Genomic DNA, 17,625 nt, shown 5'->3' with positions numbered 1-17,625 from the left:
GTGTTAACCTCGGCGACATGTCAATGGCTGTAAACAAAGAAAAACTTGTAAATAACTCATGAAAGAATAAAGTTACGTTAAAACCAAGCACACCATTGTTTTTCGTGTGAAATTCCCAATAAGTTTGATGTGTCACATGACCCTCTTCCTATTGAAAAAACAAAAGTTGGATTTAAAATGGCCGACTTCAAAATGGCCTCCATGGTCACCACCCATCTTGAAAAGTTTCCCCCCTCACATATACTAATGTGCCACAAACAGGAAGTTAATATCACCAACCATTCCCATTTTATTAAGGTGTATCCATACAAATGGCCCACCCTGTACATACCCTTTGTTCTGTGTGGTGGTCGATATTTATGGGCTGGCATGAGGAAATTCAATTACACATGGTTGTCACAGGTACTGAATTCCTCCGAGATCCATGCCTCATTCATTTTTAGAAATATGAGGTAGGCGAGTCTGCTTATCCGTGACGATCCCCCTTTCTGCGCTGAACGTCCTTTCAGACAGGACACTCGATGAGGGGCAAGCCAAGAGTTCCATGGAAAATTGTGCCAGCTCTGGCCACAGGTAAAGCCTGCACACCCAGTAGTCCAGGGGTTCCTCGCTTCTCAGAGCGTCCACATCGGCCGTTAACACTTGTCAGTCTAGGAGTTCCCTGAGGCTGGACAGGGAGGGGGGCTGTCGATGGGTTGGTTTCAAGAATGATCTCATATCCGAATTTACCAACACATTTTTAAACCGCCCTCTCAAACCGCACCTGATTCTCTTGGGGTGTAAACTCCTCTGCCATCGCCCGCAACAGCAGAATGCAGCCTCTTTCGCAGCAAGGCCTGGAAATGCTGCATTCTTCCAGTCCTCTGTGATGCTGGAAACATGTCCGCCATTATGTGTTTGTACTGGGAGTCTTAGTACGTTGCCACCCAGTACAGGTCATTGCCCTTTATGCTTTTTATACGGGGGCCTCTTCATACACTAGAGCATCAAAGCCCCCATTTGCACTAAATTGTACTTTGCGGAGCGCCCTGGCTCCTGCTCATCGCCCAGGAGAATTTCATCCACGGTCTCCTCCCCCCAGGCACGGACAACACCAGGGATCCTCGAAAAGTTTAAAGTTCCACTCAAAGCTTGCTCTTATTGCTCCTCCTCCCCCAGCCACCATCCTCCTCTGACTCCTCTTTAGACTCCTGCTGACCTGTTTCAGATGGAGTTGCCTCCCCCCCCCCCAGACATTCTTCACCATTCCTACTTCCTCATCTTTCACCTCCTGCTCCTCAATGGCTTAAACAAATGACACAATACAATGCATGTTCCAGAAAGAAGGTATAAGGTAATATGTCACTGATGGTGCCCTGGCTGCAACTGATCAGTTTGGTGATCTCATCAAATGACCGCAGAAGTCTGCATGCGTCGCGCATGAGCAGCCACTGGCGCGGTGAAAAGAAACCAATCTCCCCAGAACCTGTCCAGCTGCAGAGTTTGTACAGGTAGTAGTTAACGGCACGTTGCTGTTTGAGCAGCCTATCAAGCATATACAAGGTGGAGTTCCGACACGTTGGGCTGTCACAAATCAGACGTCTGATGGGCAGGTAGTGTCGCTGCTGAATGTCAGCAAGGTGAGCCATGGCCATGTAAGATCTTCTAAAATAACCAGAGATTTTCCTTGCCTTCCTCAAGATGTCCTGGACCCCGGGGTATGTGGCAACATGTGTCATTTTGCCCTGTTTCAGCGTGCTCAGCAGATTGGCACCATTGTCGCACACCACTTTACCAACTGTCAAATTTAGCGGAGTTAGCCACTGATCGGCCTGTGACCGCAGAGCTGAAAGCAGTGCAGGACCAGTGTTGCTCTTGGCTTCCAGGCACAACAGCCTCAGCACAGCATGGCAATGTCTCACCTGGCACATCGAATAGGTTCTGGGGAGCTTTGGGGGTGCAGCGGAAGAGGCAGTAGCAGTGGAAAAGGAGGAGTTAGCAGAGGAGGAGACGGAGGATGGAGTAGGAGGAGGAGAAGAAGAGGCAGGCCTGCGTGAAATCCGTGGCGGTAACACCAAATCCACACAGGTGCCACGGGTTGCATGCTTGACGGCCGTCAGAAGTTTCACCCAGTGGGCAGTAAAAGTTATGTACCTTCCCTTAATCAATATTTGGTGGAAGCAGGTATATTGCACCCCTAAATCAGTATTTTATGGAAGCAGGTATATAGAACCCCTTAATCAAAATTTGGTGGAAGCAGGTATATCGCACCTCTCAATCAGTATTTAGTAAAACCTGGTAAATCAAACCCCTTAATCAATATTTGGTGGAAGCAGGTGTATCATAGGCCTCAATCAATATTTGGTGGAGGCAGGTATATCAATTCCCTTAATCAGTATTTTGTGGAAGCATGTATATACAAATCCCTTAATCAGTATTTTGTGGAAGCAGCTATATCAAACCCCTTAATTAGTTTTTTGTGGAAGCAGGTATATCGCACCCCTCAATCTCTATTTTGTGGAAGCAGGTATATAGAACCCCTTAATCAGTATTTTGTGGAAGCAGGTATATTGCACCCCTCAATCAGTTTTTTGGGGGCAACAGGTGTATCACACGCGTTGCAAATAGTTGTTCCAATAGCCCTTGTCCCTCTATATACCTGCGGTATCGCAGCAGAACCGCACACAACTGCTGCACAATACAAATGCACTATAATACACTTTCTATGTTAGAATGTATATTACAAGTATATCACACCCCTCAGGATATCACACCTATCGATAGCACACTTTTTGTGGGCCTATTAGCTAGAGTTTGGTGTCCCTAACAGTATGTCCCTGCTCCACAAAGCAACCTCTCCCTACATTGGCAAAACATAGAATGTAAAATGGCTGCCAGAGCGGGTTCTGTTATAGGGTGGGGTGTGTCCATTTGGTGAAACATCTCAATTGGCTGTCCTGTCCCACCTGATGTGTGTGTCATGGGTAAAAGTTGGGAGCAATGAAAAAGAATATGGTGCCGGCGGACATCACCATATGTTCGCATGTTTGACGAATCGCGAACGCGCAAGGTTCACCGCGAAATGACAGCCGGGCAAACCGCAAGGCCATCTCTAGTAAAGATTAATCGTGATATTGTAGAGCACTGTAATTTAAGTTTTTTGTCTTACTTCTTTTTTATGGAGCTATGGACTGTTACTTTTCTAAGCTAGACATAGACAAGCTCCAAGGGATCTTTTCATCCATAAGGTTAATGCACCTTGTTTTGCCTGGTTCTTTCTTCAGTCTGTCAAGAAGGCGCACATACTTTGTTAGTCCACTGCATTATCTTACTTGATGATATAAAACATGCAGTTTTTTAGCCTTGGGTTTTCCAAGCAGAGATGAAATTTAGAAAATCATAACACTAGCTCTGTCTATTCTAGTTAGTATATGTTGTATTTGTAGAAACTATACAAAACCCCAAAAGCTTTTAGAGCTTAAATAAATTGTTTATAACATTTTAAAACAAATTTCTATTACTTTAAAATAAAGAAAGTAAAACTTTTCCTTTCAAAAGTTAAAGGCCTTGTCCTGGATATTACAAGCGATGCTCTATGCTCAGGATAAGCCACCACTCTCTGATTGGCAGGGGTCTGACTCCTGATTCTATATGAGGACAGTATTTTAAATGATATACTCAGGAATGGATGGAGGATTGTATCTTAGGTGACCGAGCACGCTAGGAAATAAGTTGTCCCCCTGAGTTTTTTCCCGCACTCACACCCCTAGGTCTGATACCTGGATAAAATACCAAGGTTTCGCCAGATGTGGGACGCATCTCTGTAAGACATGTAACTTTGCTCAACCAACTAAGGTTTTTGATAATGCTATGCACACAGAAAGTTTTTCTGTTAAAAGTTATATTAACTGTAATAAGGAGGGGGTGGTTTATGTAATCAAATGCATCACTTGTGATATTATGTATGTAGGTAGTACGAGCAGGAAATTCAAAGCTAGAATTTGTGAGCATTTGAATTATATTTCCAACCCCCATGCTACGGGTGTTTCTAATGCGGCTAATCATTTTATTTATAAGCACAATAGCAGGACGGATAGTTTCCGTACCTATGCTTTTGAAAGAGTGTCCATGCCACCTAGAGGTGGTGATTACAAGCATAAAATCCTCCTACATGAAGCATATTGGATCTTGAAACTAAACACCCGGGTTCCTATGGGACTTAATTTAAAAAACTAACTTATGTATTTATATCAACATTAGGTCCATAAGTCAATATATGTAATAATAGTGACATGAGTTAAGGCAGGTGCAGTATTTCCTCAATATTTATATATTTTTTTGGGATCCACAAATTCATCATGTATAAGTGAAGGATCACGAAGCAAAGCTATTTTGACCACTTGGACTAGCTACCATTATCCTATAACTTATTATTATTAATTTTAGGATGTTTTAACTATTTTTGTATAATGGTGTAGGGTGTCTGTTCACACCATGCGTTTTTTGGATCCGGTATGCTTGACGAGGGGAGGGGCTGTACCATATGTGCCAGCAAGTATATATTCCTCTCTATGTGGTATTTTGATGGATTCTGCTGCATGCATGCTTTGTTGAAATGTATTTTAGTATTCAACATTTAAATGTGGGTGAAGCTTGGTGAATTTGAACATGACAAGTCAAGTAGTCTATGGTGTGCAGTCCAGCCTGGGGGGTGTTGTCTCTGCCCTCCAATTTTTTCCCCCTCTCCTTTCCCTCCCAATTGGGGGTGGTGACTATATCACTCCAGTAGCCGGACAACACATTAAGTTATGAGTAAGAACTGCTAAGTTCGAAACATGCTAACCGGGCGGTGGAGGGAGTTGATGTCTGTATAGCTGTATTTTAACCGAAGACAAATAAAGATAACGGCAACATATACAACCCTGGATGCTGGAACTTCTTTTCTGTGTTTGCACCAAGGACTTGTCCGGTCTGTTCTGCACAGTGGGATCGTATGCTGAGCTGGAATGAAATCTGTTTATTGACTTTGTTTCTTAGATATTCCTCACCGCTAAGAATTACAAAGTTGTCTTATTACGGTTTACAGTTGTATGTTATAATGTTATAATACAAACTGACTCCTCCCTCCCTGCCTGCTATGGCTTTTGCCTTGGTTCCGGACCGTGAGTCCAAAGTGGACCGCGTGTTTTCTATACAAGATCCTCATACTTTGGCTCGTTTAGAGATGAAGTCCAAGATGCAGGAATTGCAGAATTTGGCAATTTTGGAAACTAAACTGTGGTGGGATTATGATACCTAGAGCTCTGTCCACAGCACTGGACATAGCTCTGTCCACAGCACTGAAACTACACAGTTCTGTCCACAGCACTTGAACTACACAGCTCCAGTGATCAAAAATTCATACACATGCCAAAATGGTATCATTAAAAAACTACAGATCGCCCCTCAAAAAAATGAGTCCTCACATAGCTGGAAAGATATAACAGAACATTTTTTTTCCATGTTTTGATAAAGATAAATTTTGTTGAATAACTCAGTAGCTATAATACATTTTTTTATTACATACAATTGTAAAAGTATTCAAATCCAGGTCCTGGTTTTAAAATGGTAGAATATTTTTTTTTTAACCTGATTTTTACATAATTATTGTGAAAACTGTATTGAACATTAAAAGCAGAAAAGTAAATCAACTACAGTGCCTTGAAAACTTCTTCATACCCCTTGAACTTTTACACATTTTTTTCAGGTTATATTCACAAATATAAATATATTTTATTAGGATAGGATTTTATGTGATAGACCAACACAAAGTAGCACGTATATGTGAATTGCAAAGATAATGATACATGGTTTTCAAAATTTTAATAAATAAAAATCTGAAAAACGTGGCATACATTTGTATTCAGCTTCCTGTACTCTGATGTCTCTAAATAAAATCGAATGTGACCAATTGTCTTCAGACGTCACCTAATTAGTAAATAGAGTTTACCTGTGTTTAATTTTTTCTCAGTATAACTACAGCTGTTCTGTGAAGGCCTCAGAGGTTTGTTAGAAAACATTAGGAATCAAACAGCTTCATGAAAACCAAGGAACACACCAGACAGGTCAGGGATAAAGTTGTGGAGAAGTGTAGGTCTAGGTTATAATAAAATATCCCAAGCTCTGAACATCTCACGGAGCACTGTTCAATGCATCATCCGAAAATGGAAGGAGTGTGGCACAACTACAAACCTACCAAGACATGGCTGTCCACTGAAACTGACAGCCCAGGGAAAGAGAACACTAATTAGAGATGCAGCCAAGGGGCTAATGGTCACTTTGGAGGAGCTGCAGAGATCCACAGCTCAGGTGGGAGGATCTGTACACAGAACAACTATTAGTCATGTACTCCACAAATCTGGCCTTTATGGAAGAGTGGCATTTTTGAAAACGAGCTACAAGAAGTCCCGTTTACTACAAGCCATGTAGGGGACACAGCAAACTCATGAAAGAAAGTGCTCTGGTCAGATGAAATTAAAGCAGAACTGAATGCAAAACACTATGTGTGGCAGAAAACTAACACTGCACATCACCCTGAACACACCATCCCCACCATGGAACATAATGATGGCCGCATCATGCTGTGGGATGCTTTTCTAGAGGAAATCCTGGAGGATGGCCCAGTCAAAGTCCATACCTAAATCCCATTAAGAATTTGTGGCAAGACTTTGCCACAAAATTGCTGTTCACAGACATTCTCCATCCAATCTGACTGAGCATGAAATATTTTGCAAAGAAGAATGGACAAAAATTTCAGCCATACATACCCCAAAAGACTTGCAGCTGTAATTAAAGAGAAAGGTGGTTCTACAAAGTATTTCCTTAGAAGGGCTGAATACAAATGCACACCATACTTTCCAGATTTTATTTATAAAAAAAATTAAAAACCATGTATCATTTTCTTTTCACATCACACATACTTGCTACTGTCACATAAATTACCCCGGAAATATGTTTGTTTACTGTATGAGTGTAACAAGAACAAATGTTTAAACTTTCAAGGGGTATAAATACTTATTCAATACACTGTATTTATCTCTTATGTTCAGTTTGATTTGCTCCTAACTACCATAAAAAAAATATTTAGCAGTTAATTTCCCTGTTAAACAACATCAATTTACCTTTTTAATCTAAGACACAAATGAGAATACAAACCAGAATTCTTACTTTTAAATTAACAGAAAAAATTATCTTTATCTAAAACAGACGTCTTATGAGCTCAGAGTACATGCATTGACTGGTGTAGGGTTAAATTAAACAAATGCTGCGTACTTTGCTTAAGGGGATTTATAAAAGCAGCAGTAACTGGTATGTGATATTTGAAGCAGAAACCAAATTCCCTATGGGCACCAGCTTGCGGTAGTTGATATATCTTAAAAAGATTAAAGAACCAGAGGAATATTCCAAATATATAAAACTTCTTGCAGCACTGGTGATATACAGCTTGATAAGATACCTAAAAAGTCAAAACAATAATGCAAACATTGTTAGAACAGTCAGAACAGACACATCAGGAACGTAGCTAGAAATGACTGGGCCCCATAGCAAAAAAAATTTATGAGCTTCCCCTCCCGGATATCCCTCCCCCACATACCTCTCGGACCTCGCCGCCACATCCGCAGCTCCTCGTGCACTTGCGACGGTTACGCGTAGGACTGAGCATAGACAGTTGGTCACTGGCAACGCATTTGTGCCAGTGTAGGAAATGTATGAATCTAAATGTGTATTAAAGAAGATTGTTAAATTGTACAGGGGTCTGTAACACCAGAAGGTGAAAGTACATATCGTGGGGTGTGTATGTGTATTAGACAGAAGGTAGGGATATGTATCTTGTGTAGTTTGGGTATTAGGGAGAGTAAGGGGTATATATCTAGTGCTGATACACGTGTAGGTGAAGAGCGGCTCTGTATCAGCACTAGATATATACTCTCCCTAATACCCAAACTACACAACATACATATCCCTACCTTCTGTCTAATACACATACACACCCCACGATATGTACTTTCACCTTCTTGTGTTACAGACCCCTCAGATAGGATTAGGTGGCTGTGTCTTCGCCAATTCCATTAACCATTACCACACCACACTATTAAAGGGATTCTGTCATCAGATTTAACCCCTCTAACCTAAACATATGCTCATGTCCAGACTAATAAGAAGAATCCTAAGCTGGCCTTATTAAACCTTACTGTGGCTCTATTTGCTCAAAAAACTGGTTTTTATAACCTGTCAATCACTTACTTAAGGTGCCCAAGGGGAGGTCCGTTAATACATGGTGCCTGGCCGCACCCCTCGCCGTCCGGTGCCCAGCGCCGCCTTCCTTATCTTCAGCGCCGCCTTCTACAGCTCAGCGCCGCTGGGCACCAGACGGCGAGGGGTGCGGGCGGGCACCCTGTATTAACGGACCTCCCCTTGGGCACCTTAAGTAAGTGATTGACGGGTTATCAAAAACCTTTTTTGGGGGCAAATAGAGCCACAGTGAGGTTTAATAAGGCCAGCTTAGGATTCTTTTTATTAGTCTGGACATGAGCATATGCTTAGGTTAGAGGGGTTAAATCTGACAGAATCCCTTTAAATAATGCAGCTGCGCCTCCCAGGCTTGAGCAGGTATATGTGTGAATATGGATTAGGGAAGATGCTGAGATCTGGCTGTACCTCACTGTGAGGTAAAGCCAGATCTCAGCATCTTCCCTATTCACACATATACCTGCTCAAGCCTGGCAGGCGCAGCTGCATTATTTAATAGTGTGGTGTGGTAATGGTTAATAGCATTTTAGCGAAGACACAGCCACCTAATCCTATCTGAAGGGGTCGAATACAGACCCCTCAGATAGGATTAGGTGGCTGTCTTCGCCAATGCCATTAACCATTACCACACCACACTATTAAATAATGCAGCTGCGCCTGCCAGGCATATGTGTGAATAGGGAAGATGCCGAGATCCGGCTGTACCTCACACACACAGATGAAATAACTCCAGTCTCCTCACTTGTCCACTACACTAGTCTCCAGAGTGACTCCAGTTACAGTGTGGAGTACACGTCTCTCCACTGACTGACACTGCCGCCTGCCGTTTCGGTTGGACAAACTCAGACAGTGACAGACTCAGTCCCACTCCCCAGTCAGCCCTCACCTCAGCCACTTGAAGATGAACCGACCGACACCTGACCGAACCGTACCCATACTGCGCACGCGCGCTGCGCGCCGCGCGCCAATCCAGCCACCCACACTCCAGCAGCTTCCTTATATGTGCCACTCGTAGTCTGCGACTCCGTCTCCTCCACTTCCAGCGAACCACCGCCCAGACTGTCTCTCTACCTCCTCCCTCCGGCTCCGAGTCCGACCGCCCCCTATCACAGCGCCACCCACGCCCGGCCCATTCGCCACATATTTATTTTTTATTTTTTAATCCTCAGTCGGCGGCGGGCCCCCAGTGGCGTAGGGCCCCATAGCCATTGCTATGGTGGCTGCTATGGTGATCCCTACGCCACTGAGACACATCATTGTAAGAACAATGCATGTCATTGGCACTACCACCTGTTAGTTTTCTATAGTCATACTGTATACAGTATATTTGTGGCCTCCAACTGGTGCCTGTCCCCATGTTGCTAAACCACAACCCTCAGCATGGCTGTCAGAGCTGGAAGTTGTAGTTTCGCAACAGCTAGAGACTAGCACGTTGAAGATCATTGCCATTTACTACTCAGGACAAACCAATTCCAGGAACTACAGTACATTTACTTGGAAACATAAAGAAAGATACTGTATATAGGTAAGGCTGGTTCCAGCCTGCATTTGTGGGAGGGGCGTCTGGCCTTATATTCTGCTCACTCCCGTCCAGCCAGGCGCCCGAGCTTCACGCATTACTGCGGCTTACGCTCCCTCCTTCAGTATCGTCACTTCCGGGTATCGCGGTCACGTGCCTCCGCCGCCAGTTCCGCCGCCAGCCTGCCAGGTAATCGGGGTGTTGCGTCCCCGCTCTAGTTTCACGTTCGCCCGGGTTACTGGCTTTGGGGGGTTGCCCGGTGGGATGCCGCTCTCCCCCATCATGTTCCGCCCACGCAGGCACAGGCGGCTGGGTCGGGGGAGCGGTGTCCTAACTCAGCACACTTCCATTTATGCCGCTCTGCATAAGGTTCATTAAAGAGTTAAGGGGCCAGCGGCAGAGCCGCGGCGAGGCTTTGTTTGCATGCTCTAAAAGTACTCATTAATTCTGTTGTTTTGGTGCAGGGGTACTCCTGTGTCACGGCGGGGTTTTGTTTGTATGCCTTTATAACAGCGCTGTCTGCACTTGAGGTACTCGCGAATTCTGATGTTATGGTGCAGGGGTACTCCTGTGTCAGGGCGAGTCGGCGTGTTATGCCTTGGAAGCTGCGCTGTCAGCTCTGGAGGCATGCACGGTTCTGAGGTTTGGTGCAGGGGTACTCCTGTGTCCAGGGGGGCTTCGCTACATTCATGCCTCCTAAACCCCTCCAGCAGGTCACCAGCGGGTTTAGGAGCTGCAATGCTGGTTGGTTAAAAAAAAAAAAAAAAAAAAGGGGGGCGTTATATAAAAAAAAAAAAAAAGAAACAATATATCAATTCACGCTTATTTCTGGGTTCGAAATCCTCCAGCATCATGGTGCCAGAATTTGCGAGGGGATTTTTTCACGTTACTTCCCGGTTCCCCCTTTTTGCGGGGTCCTGGGATCACCCAGGTTGTCAATGTCCCTGGATCGCCCAGGTTGTCAATGTCCCTGGATCGCCCCGGTTTCAGTGTCCCTGGATCGCCCAGGTTGTCAGTGTCTCTGGATCACCCAGGTTGTCAATGTCCCTGGATCGCCCAGGTTGTCAATGTCTCTGGATCGCCCAGGTTGTCTGGGTCCCTGGATCGCCCAGGTTGTCAATGTCCCTGGATCGCCCAGCTTGTCAGTGTCCCTGGATCGCCCAGGTTGTCAGTGTCCCTGGATCGCCCAGGTTGTCAGTGTCCCTGGATCGCCCAGGTTGTCAGTGTTCCTGGATCGCCCAGGTTGTCTGTGTCCCTGGATCGCCCAGGTTGTCAATGTCCCTGGATCACCCAGGTTGTCAGTGTCCCTGGTTCGCCCAGGTTGTCAATGTCCCTGGATCGCCCAGGTTGTCAGTGTCCCTGGTTCGCCCAGGTTGTCAATGTCCCTGGATCGTCCAGGTTGTCTATGTCCCTGGATCGCCCAGGCTGTCTGTGTCTCCGGTTTATTCTTAGGGTTTGTTTATGTTCTTTAATTCTATCGTTGTATTGTTCCTCCCTTTAGTTCGGACTTTAGTTGTACGCGTTCTACGTTTTCGACCAGGCAATTCCGGAGCGCTCTCTGGTAAGTCAGTTCATAGAGGGTTCGCAAGGCAGGGTTAAAATTTCGGTTCTACTCAGGGTCATTTTCCTTTCATTAGCTCCATCTTTAGCATTTGGGGTTTTGGGGCCGTGCTTCCAAATCCATTCGTGTCCTACCAGGTAGGTGGTTCGTCCGATGGGCATTTTTTACTTTATTGTTTCTCACATTCTTCCGTCCGGCCTCTTCGCATACGTCTGTATCGTGGCTTTTTCTGGGTGTTCTTTACTCGTCTTTTTTCTCAGGTCAGATATGTCCCACGTCTCCTCCGATATGGTCGATAACGTCTCCATGCCTGGAACTCCCGTCTCTGGGCGCGACAGCGGTGCATCATTAAGAAGCTGGACGGTGCCTAGATTGGTCGCCGAACTCAACCGCAGGGGGATACGGCATCCGGCGTCTGCTCGCAAGGCCGAATTGTATCGCCTGCTGATGATGGCCCCGGCCCCGATGGCGGGCCCTTCCAACCCGGATGCTATACAGCTGGCCTTAGCTCAGATTCAGTCGTCCATCACTGGGCTGGCTGGCTCAGTTTCGGACATTCAGGCTAGGGTAGCGGTCCTGGAATCCAGGCCCACGGTTCCACCGCAATTTCCAGGGTCGGCAGTCACCCCTGCCATTCCGCTGGACGTTGCAGGTAGGCCTTCTGTCACCCCTCAGATCGCCCCTTCCCACTTTGTTCCCGAGCATATTAAAAAGGATATCCTGGCGGGCAAGGACGTGAACCTCGCATCCATCCTTATTGCCTCCCAGGATATTTCAGAGAATCGGGTCGTCAACTGCGGAGAGGTTTCTGTGGTGTTGAGAGCTAAGGATGCTCGGCTCAATAGAAAACTATCTATGTCCGAGTTTGTCCTGGCCTTCAGCCTTTACAGGGACGTGGTGTGTTCTGCTCAACCAGATCGCAGGGAAGAGCTGGACACTTACTTGTACCGGATTGCGGACTTGGGGCACAAATACGGCGGCACGGCATTTTACGATTATCATCGTTCTTTTTCGGCTAAAGCCGCGGCCGCTTTGAGTCAGTTCCAGTTCGTGTCTAGCTGGGCGGAGCTGGATATGGAATTGTTTTGCCGGCATTTTGCGGGTCTCAAGGCCCCCCTCTGTGCTACCTGCCAGTCCATTTTTCATTCTACCGACTGGTGTCCCAATCCGGTGCAAGCCCCACAGTCAGCCCCCTCAGCAGGTCCTTCTGGGTCATCCAGGTCTTCCCCGTCGTTAGATAAGCTGGGCAGACCCATCGTGTTTCTCGGGGGCAACCAGGTTTGCAATAACTTTAACGCCAAGGGATGTGCCTTCAATTCCTGCCGGGCGCTCCATATTTGTTCCCTTTGTTTTCGGGCCCATCCCCGCTCCTCCTGTCCCAGGAGGGCAGCCAAGGATTCCTGACTAGCCGACATTAATTTGGGGTTACTGGCTGCTCTTCTGCGGGACCACCCTGATCGGCTTTTTGTCTCCTTCTTGTTGGATGGGTTCCGAGAGGGTTTCCATACGGGCCTCATTACTCTCCCGCAGGGCTGTTGGACGGGTCCTAACCTGTTATCCGCGGCCAGCGATCCTGAGGCTGTCACCTCTCTCATCCAACTGGAGGTCGACAAGGGGTTTGTCATCGGTCCGTTCTCAGACATTCCTTTCCAGTCCTGGCGCATCAGTCCCATTGGTCTTGTTACTAAACTGTCATCTAATAAAAAGCGTCTCATTTACGACCTCTCTGCGCCTCATATGTCGGCCATCCCGAGTCTCAATTCTCTCATCCCATCCGAGGAGTATTCAATGCAATATTCCTCGGTCGACGAGGCAATTCAGTACATTTTGCTGGCAGGGGCCGGGGCTTGGTTGGCTAAAGTAGATATAGCCGATGCTTTCAAGCAGCTTCCTATCCACCCACAGCTTTGGAAGTATTATGGCTTCAAGTGGGCGGGCAATTACTACTTCGCCAACCGTCTCACTTTCGGGTCTAAAAGTAGCCCGTGGCTTTTCGACCAACTAGCCAAAGCACTGCACTGGATCCTTATCCATCATGGCGGGTTATCCATGGTAGTTCACTACCTGGATGACTTCCTTATGGTAGAAAGTCCTAGTCAGGTCCCATCCATTCCTCACACTCTTTTGGATATTTTTGCCCGTCTTCAGGTCCCTGTCGCTGCCGCCAAGACGGAGGGTCCGGCCACCAGGGTCACCTTCTTGGGCATAATTCTGGATACAGTTAAGATGGAGGCCAGCCTCCCCAGCGAGAAATTGCACCGGATCCGATCTGCCATCTCTCGAGCGGTCCGGTCCCTCTCTTTGACCAAGGTCGAGTTGCAATCCTTGCTGGGGATGCTTAATTTCGCCACCAGAATCATGCCTCAAGGCAGGACCTTTCTCGCCAGTTTATTATGTCTGTTGCCCTCCGCTCCAGAGCAGGATTCTGTTGTCCATCTCGACGGTCATGCCATCGCGGACCTGTGCATGTGGGACAGTTTCCTGTCCAATTGGAATGGCATTTCGCTATTCGTGCCACAGTGGGGTTCAGCTTCTCCTCTCGTCTTTTCGGATGCCGCGGGGTCATTCGGGTTCGCTGCCATTTTCAGGTCCCATTGGTTGGCCGCCGGATGGCCGCCAGAATTGGCCTCTGATCCTGCTGCTCTTAAATCCTCTCCCCTCCTGGAACTATATCCCGTAGTGGCGGCAGCCCAGGTTTGGGGTCACCTTTGGTCTAATTCGTCCGTGTCCTTTGTCACGGATAGTCAGACCTTGGTGGACATCGTTAACAAAGGCAGGGCCCAGTCGTTCAAGATCATGGCATTTTTGCGCAAGCTAGTCTGGCTGTCCCTCCGCCACAATTTTCATTTCCGATGCATACATATATCAGGCGAGCAGAATAGGGCCGCGGACGCTCTTTCCCGCTTTAATTTTCCGTTTTTTTTCCAGGAAGTGCCCGACGCGGATCGGTCAGGTGCGCCCGTGCCTCATTTCAGCACCCTCACCCTGGGCTAGATGTCCTCATAGACGAAGCCAAGGGTCTGGTCAGAAAGTCTCTTTCGCATAATACAGCGAGGAATTACCAGGCCGGCTTGAGGGCGTTCGATAAATTCTCCAGAACTCACCCAAGGGGTCTTCATTCCGAAACGGCTCACATCATGGCCTTTTTAGCCCATTGTCACTACCAACTGGGGCTGTCACACAATACCATCAAACTCTATTTAGCTGGGCTGCAACACCACTTCATGCTGGATGATCCACACCGCGGGTCCTTTTTCTCTGTTCAGGCCATTAAGGCCACCCTTCGGGGTATTCAGAAAGAGGGTAAGGGGTCCCAGAGCCGTAGGCAACCCGTGTCTAGCGAGTTGTTTAGGGCTCTCTCCTCGTCTTTGGACGGTTATCCTTTTGGGCCCTCCACTAGCTTGGTCTTGAAAGCAGCCATGTACCTCATTTTTTATGGGTTTCTTAGGCCGGGGGAAGTTTTAGCCGGTCCGAACCGTCAGGGTCACCCGTTGAAACAGCATCTGTCTTGGGGCCGAGGTTGCTACACTCTCCTCCTACCCTCTACCAAGACCAGTCAGACGGGTCCCCCTACTGCAATCAAATTTTATCCGTCCTCCAACTTATGGTGCCCAGTTCAGGTGCTGCACCAATTATTATCACTCATTCGGGTCGGTCCTTCAGACAGTCCTCTCCTGCCGCACGCCGGCAAACCCCTTACCGCCACACGGTTCATTACCTGCATCCGTGCTCTTGCCCAAGGTTTAGGATACGACCCCAAAATTATATCAGGGCATTCTTTCCGCATAGGGGCAGCTTCAGCCGCATCACGACATCAGGTGCCAGCTCACGTCATTCGGAGCATGGGGCGATGGCGGTCCTCTTGCTACACTAGATATATTCCTGATCCTCAATTTGAGATCGCACGTGCCTTTTGTTCTTTGGCTTTGTAAATCATGTAATAAAATGTTGTTACTAATGGTTGTTTTTTGCCCCCTTTTCTTGGTGTACCCTCGTCGTGGCTCCCGGCATAATTCAGCCACCTTGCTCAGGGCAGGGGTCTCTGCGTACGCTGACGTTTCCTAGCCCTGACCATAAATAGGTAAGGCTGGTTCCAGCCTGCATTTGTGGGAGGGGCGTCTGGCCTTATATTCTGCTCACTCCCGTCCAGCCAGGCGCCCGAGCTTCACGCCCCTCCCCCCCCGCCCCTTTTTCCAAGGTTTCACTGGGTATGCCCCCTTTTCTTGGTGTACCCTCGTCGTGGCTCCCGGCATAATTCAGCCACCTTGCTCAGGGCAGGGGTCTCTGCGTACGCTGACGTTTCCTAGCCCTGACCATAAATCAATCTATTTATACCACAATAGTGGTGTAAAAAGTAATAAATTATGGAGCATGCCATATTTGCACCATCATTTGTGACTTTTTAAACTTTTTACCACTTTTCTGAAGTGGCAAGAAAAGGGGTGGGTTTAATGGGAGGGTGGGGACTATCACAGCTCACAGGACTAACTGGCATAAGTTATAACTAAAGTCTACACCAGACCCTAACTGGAGTAGATTTGAGTTTCTGGTGCACCTTTTTATTAAACTTTCATCAGTTGTGTCACTGACTTTGAACACAGCAGTAAATATAACTACATTATAAGGAGATTTTATTACATATGCAAGTTTTGTGATTCTTTTAAATTTTTTGTATTCATTTTTGTCATGTTTAATGCAAATAAAAAATATAATATTTAGAAAAGACCAAAACCTGTACAAAACCTGAAAATGCATTAAAGTTCTCACAGATCACTATATCTCGATTTGTTGATTCCCTACGGATTAAAGGGGTTTTCAATGATTTAACTATTGACATCAATATCTGATCGGTTGGGACTGACACCTCACCTCCACTGTTCTGCAGTTGCTTCATCAAGGGGAGTAGGTGACAGAACTACAATGCTCCATTCATTGTGTAGTGGAGTGAATGATAGTAGTGGTGCAGTAATCAGTTCCATTCACTACACAATGGATGGAGCTGTGTAGTTTCAGCACCAACTACTATTGCCAGAGCAACCCCAAAACAGCTGATTGGTGGACTGCAGGTGTCGCACCCCAGAAGATCAGATATTGATGGTCTGCTCTGATGATAGACAATAAAGAGTAAAATCCTGTACAACCCCTTCATTCCATGGAGCCTGGATTACCTGGTCTTTAGTAGGCTTGAGTAAATCGAGCTTCGGATCATAGATCTGAAGTTGATTCATTCAAAAACGTTATTTTTAATGCTGTTTCTGTGCAGCATTAAAATGTATTGGCTCCATTGAGCCAAAGTTCATATTGACCGAAGTCACGTGAGACTTTGGGGAATTACTACGGTATTTCTTTCTGCATCTTTAAAATCATCATAAAATAGGAATTCGAAGTGAGCTTTGGTAATGGCGGGTACATTGGTACCAAATCCCACTTTGGATTCCTATTTTAAAATGTTTTTAAAGACACAGATAGGAATACCATAGTAATTCACCGAAGTCTCGCTTGACATCGGTCAATACGAAGTTTGACTCCACAGAGCCAAAACATTTTACGGACACAGCATTAAAAGTGAAGTCTTTGAACGAATTGACTTGGGATCCATGATCCAAAGCTCGATTCGCTCAAGCCTAGTCTTTACGATCATCCCAGTGAGCTAATTATTCATGTCTACGAATCTGGCCTACCTTAGCTATCCTTAATTTTTGTAGTTATTAATATTTAAAGGGGTTATCTCATCTCAGACATTCATGGCTTATCCTTAATTTTTGCAGTTATTAATATTTAAAGGGGTTGTCTCATCTCAGACATTGATGGCTTATCGGTAGGATATGCCATCAATATCATATAGGTCTGGGTCCCACATCTGGGGCCCGCACTTATCTCCAGAATGGGCTCCCCAAAGTGCACTGCTACCCTCCATTCTACTCTATGAGAATTCCAAAGATAGCCAAGCAATGCTGTCCCTCACTTTTTGGGCCCTCTTCTGGAGATAAAAGCAGTTTGCACACGTGGGACCCGACCCGCACCTATCTGACTTTGATGGCATATCCTAAAAATATGTCATCAAAGTCTGAGATTGGTCAACCCCTTTAAAAAGTAACTTCAATTTGTCAAAACTTTTGCATTGTCAAAGGTTTTAATTGGTGTGAGTCCAAGAGCTGAGACCCCACTGATGGTTTGTAAGATAAGTAAGGAGAGCTAAGCTAAATTGTGTTTCTCATCACTGCTGAATCCGGAAATGGAAATGGCCTCAACAGAAAGTCTACTAAGCTGTCTTCAT

The 17,625-nt window shown here is 46.2% G+C and overlaps 1 long non-coding RNA gene across 1 annotated transcript; it reads left to right on the top strand.

The window, feature by feature from the left end:
• The first annotated feature begins 11,298 nt into the window (after positions 1-11,298).
• Positions 11,299-11,782, top strand: LOC121002533. Its single transcript, XR_005779297.1, has 3 exons — positions 11,299-11,348; positions 11,425-11,485; positions 11,609-11,782. It is a non-coding gene; the product is annotated as an uncharacterized LOC121002533 (long non-coding RNA).
• Positions 11,783-17,625: the final 5,843 nt, after the last annotated feature.

This window comes from Bufo bufo, chromosome 5, assembly GCF_905171765.1.
Source record: "Bufo bufo chromosome 5, aBufBuf1.1, whole genome shotgun sequence".
Classification (NCBI taxonomy): Eukaryota; Metazoa; Chordata; class Amphibia; order Anura; family Bufonidae; genus Bufo; species Bufo bufo.
This window is presented reverse-complemented; position numbering and strand designations above follow the sequence as displayed.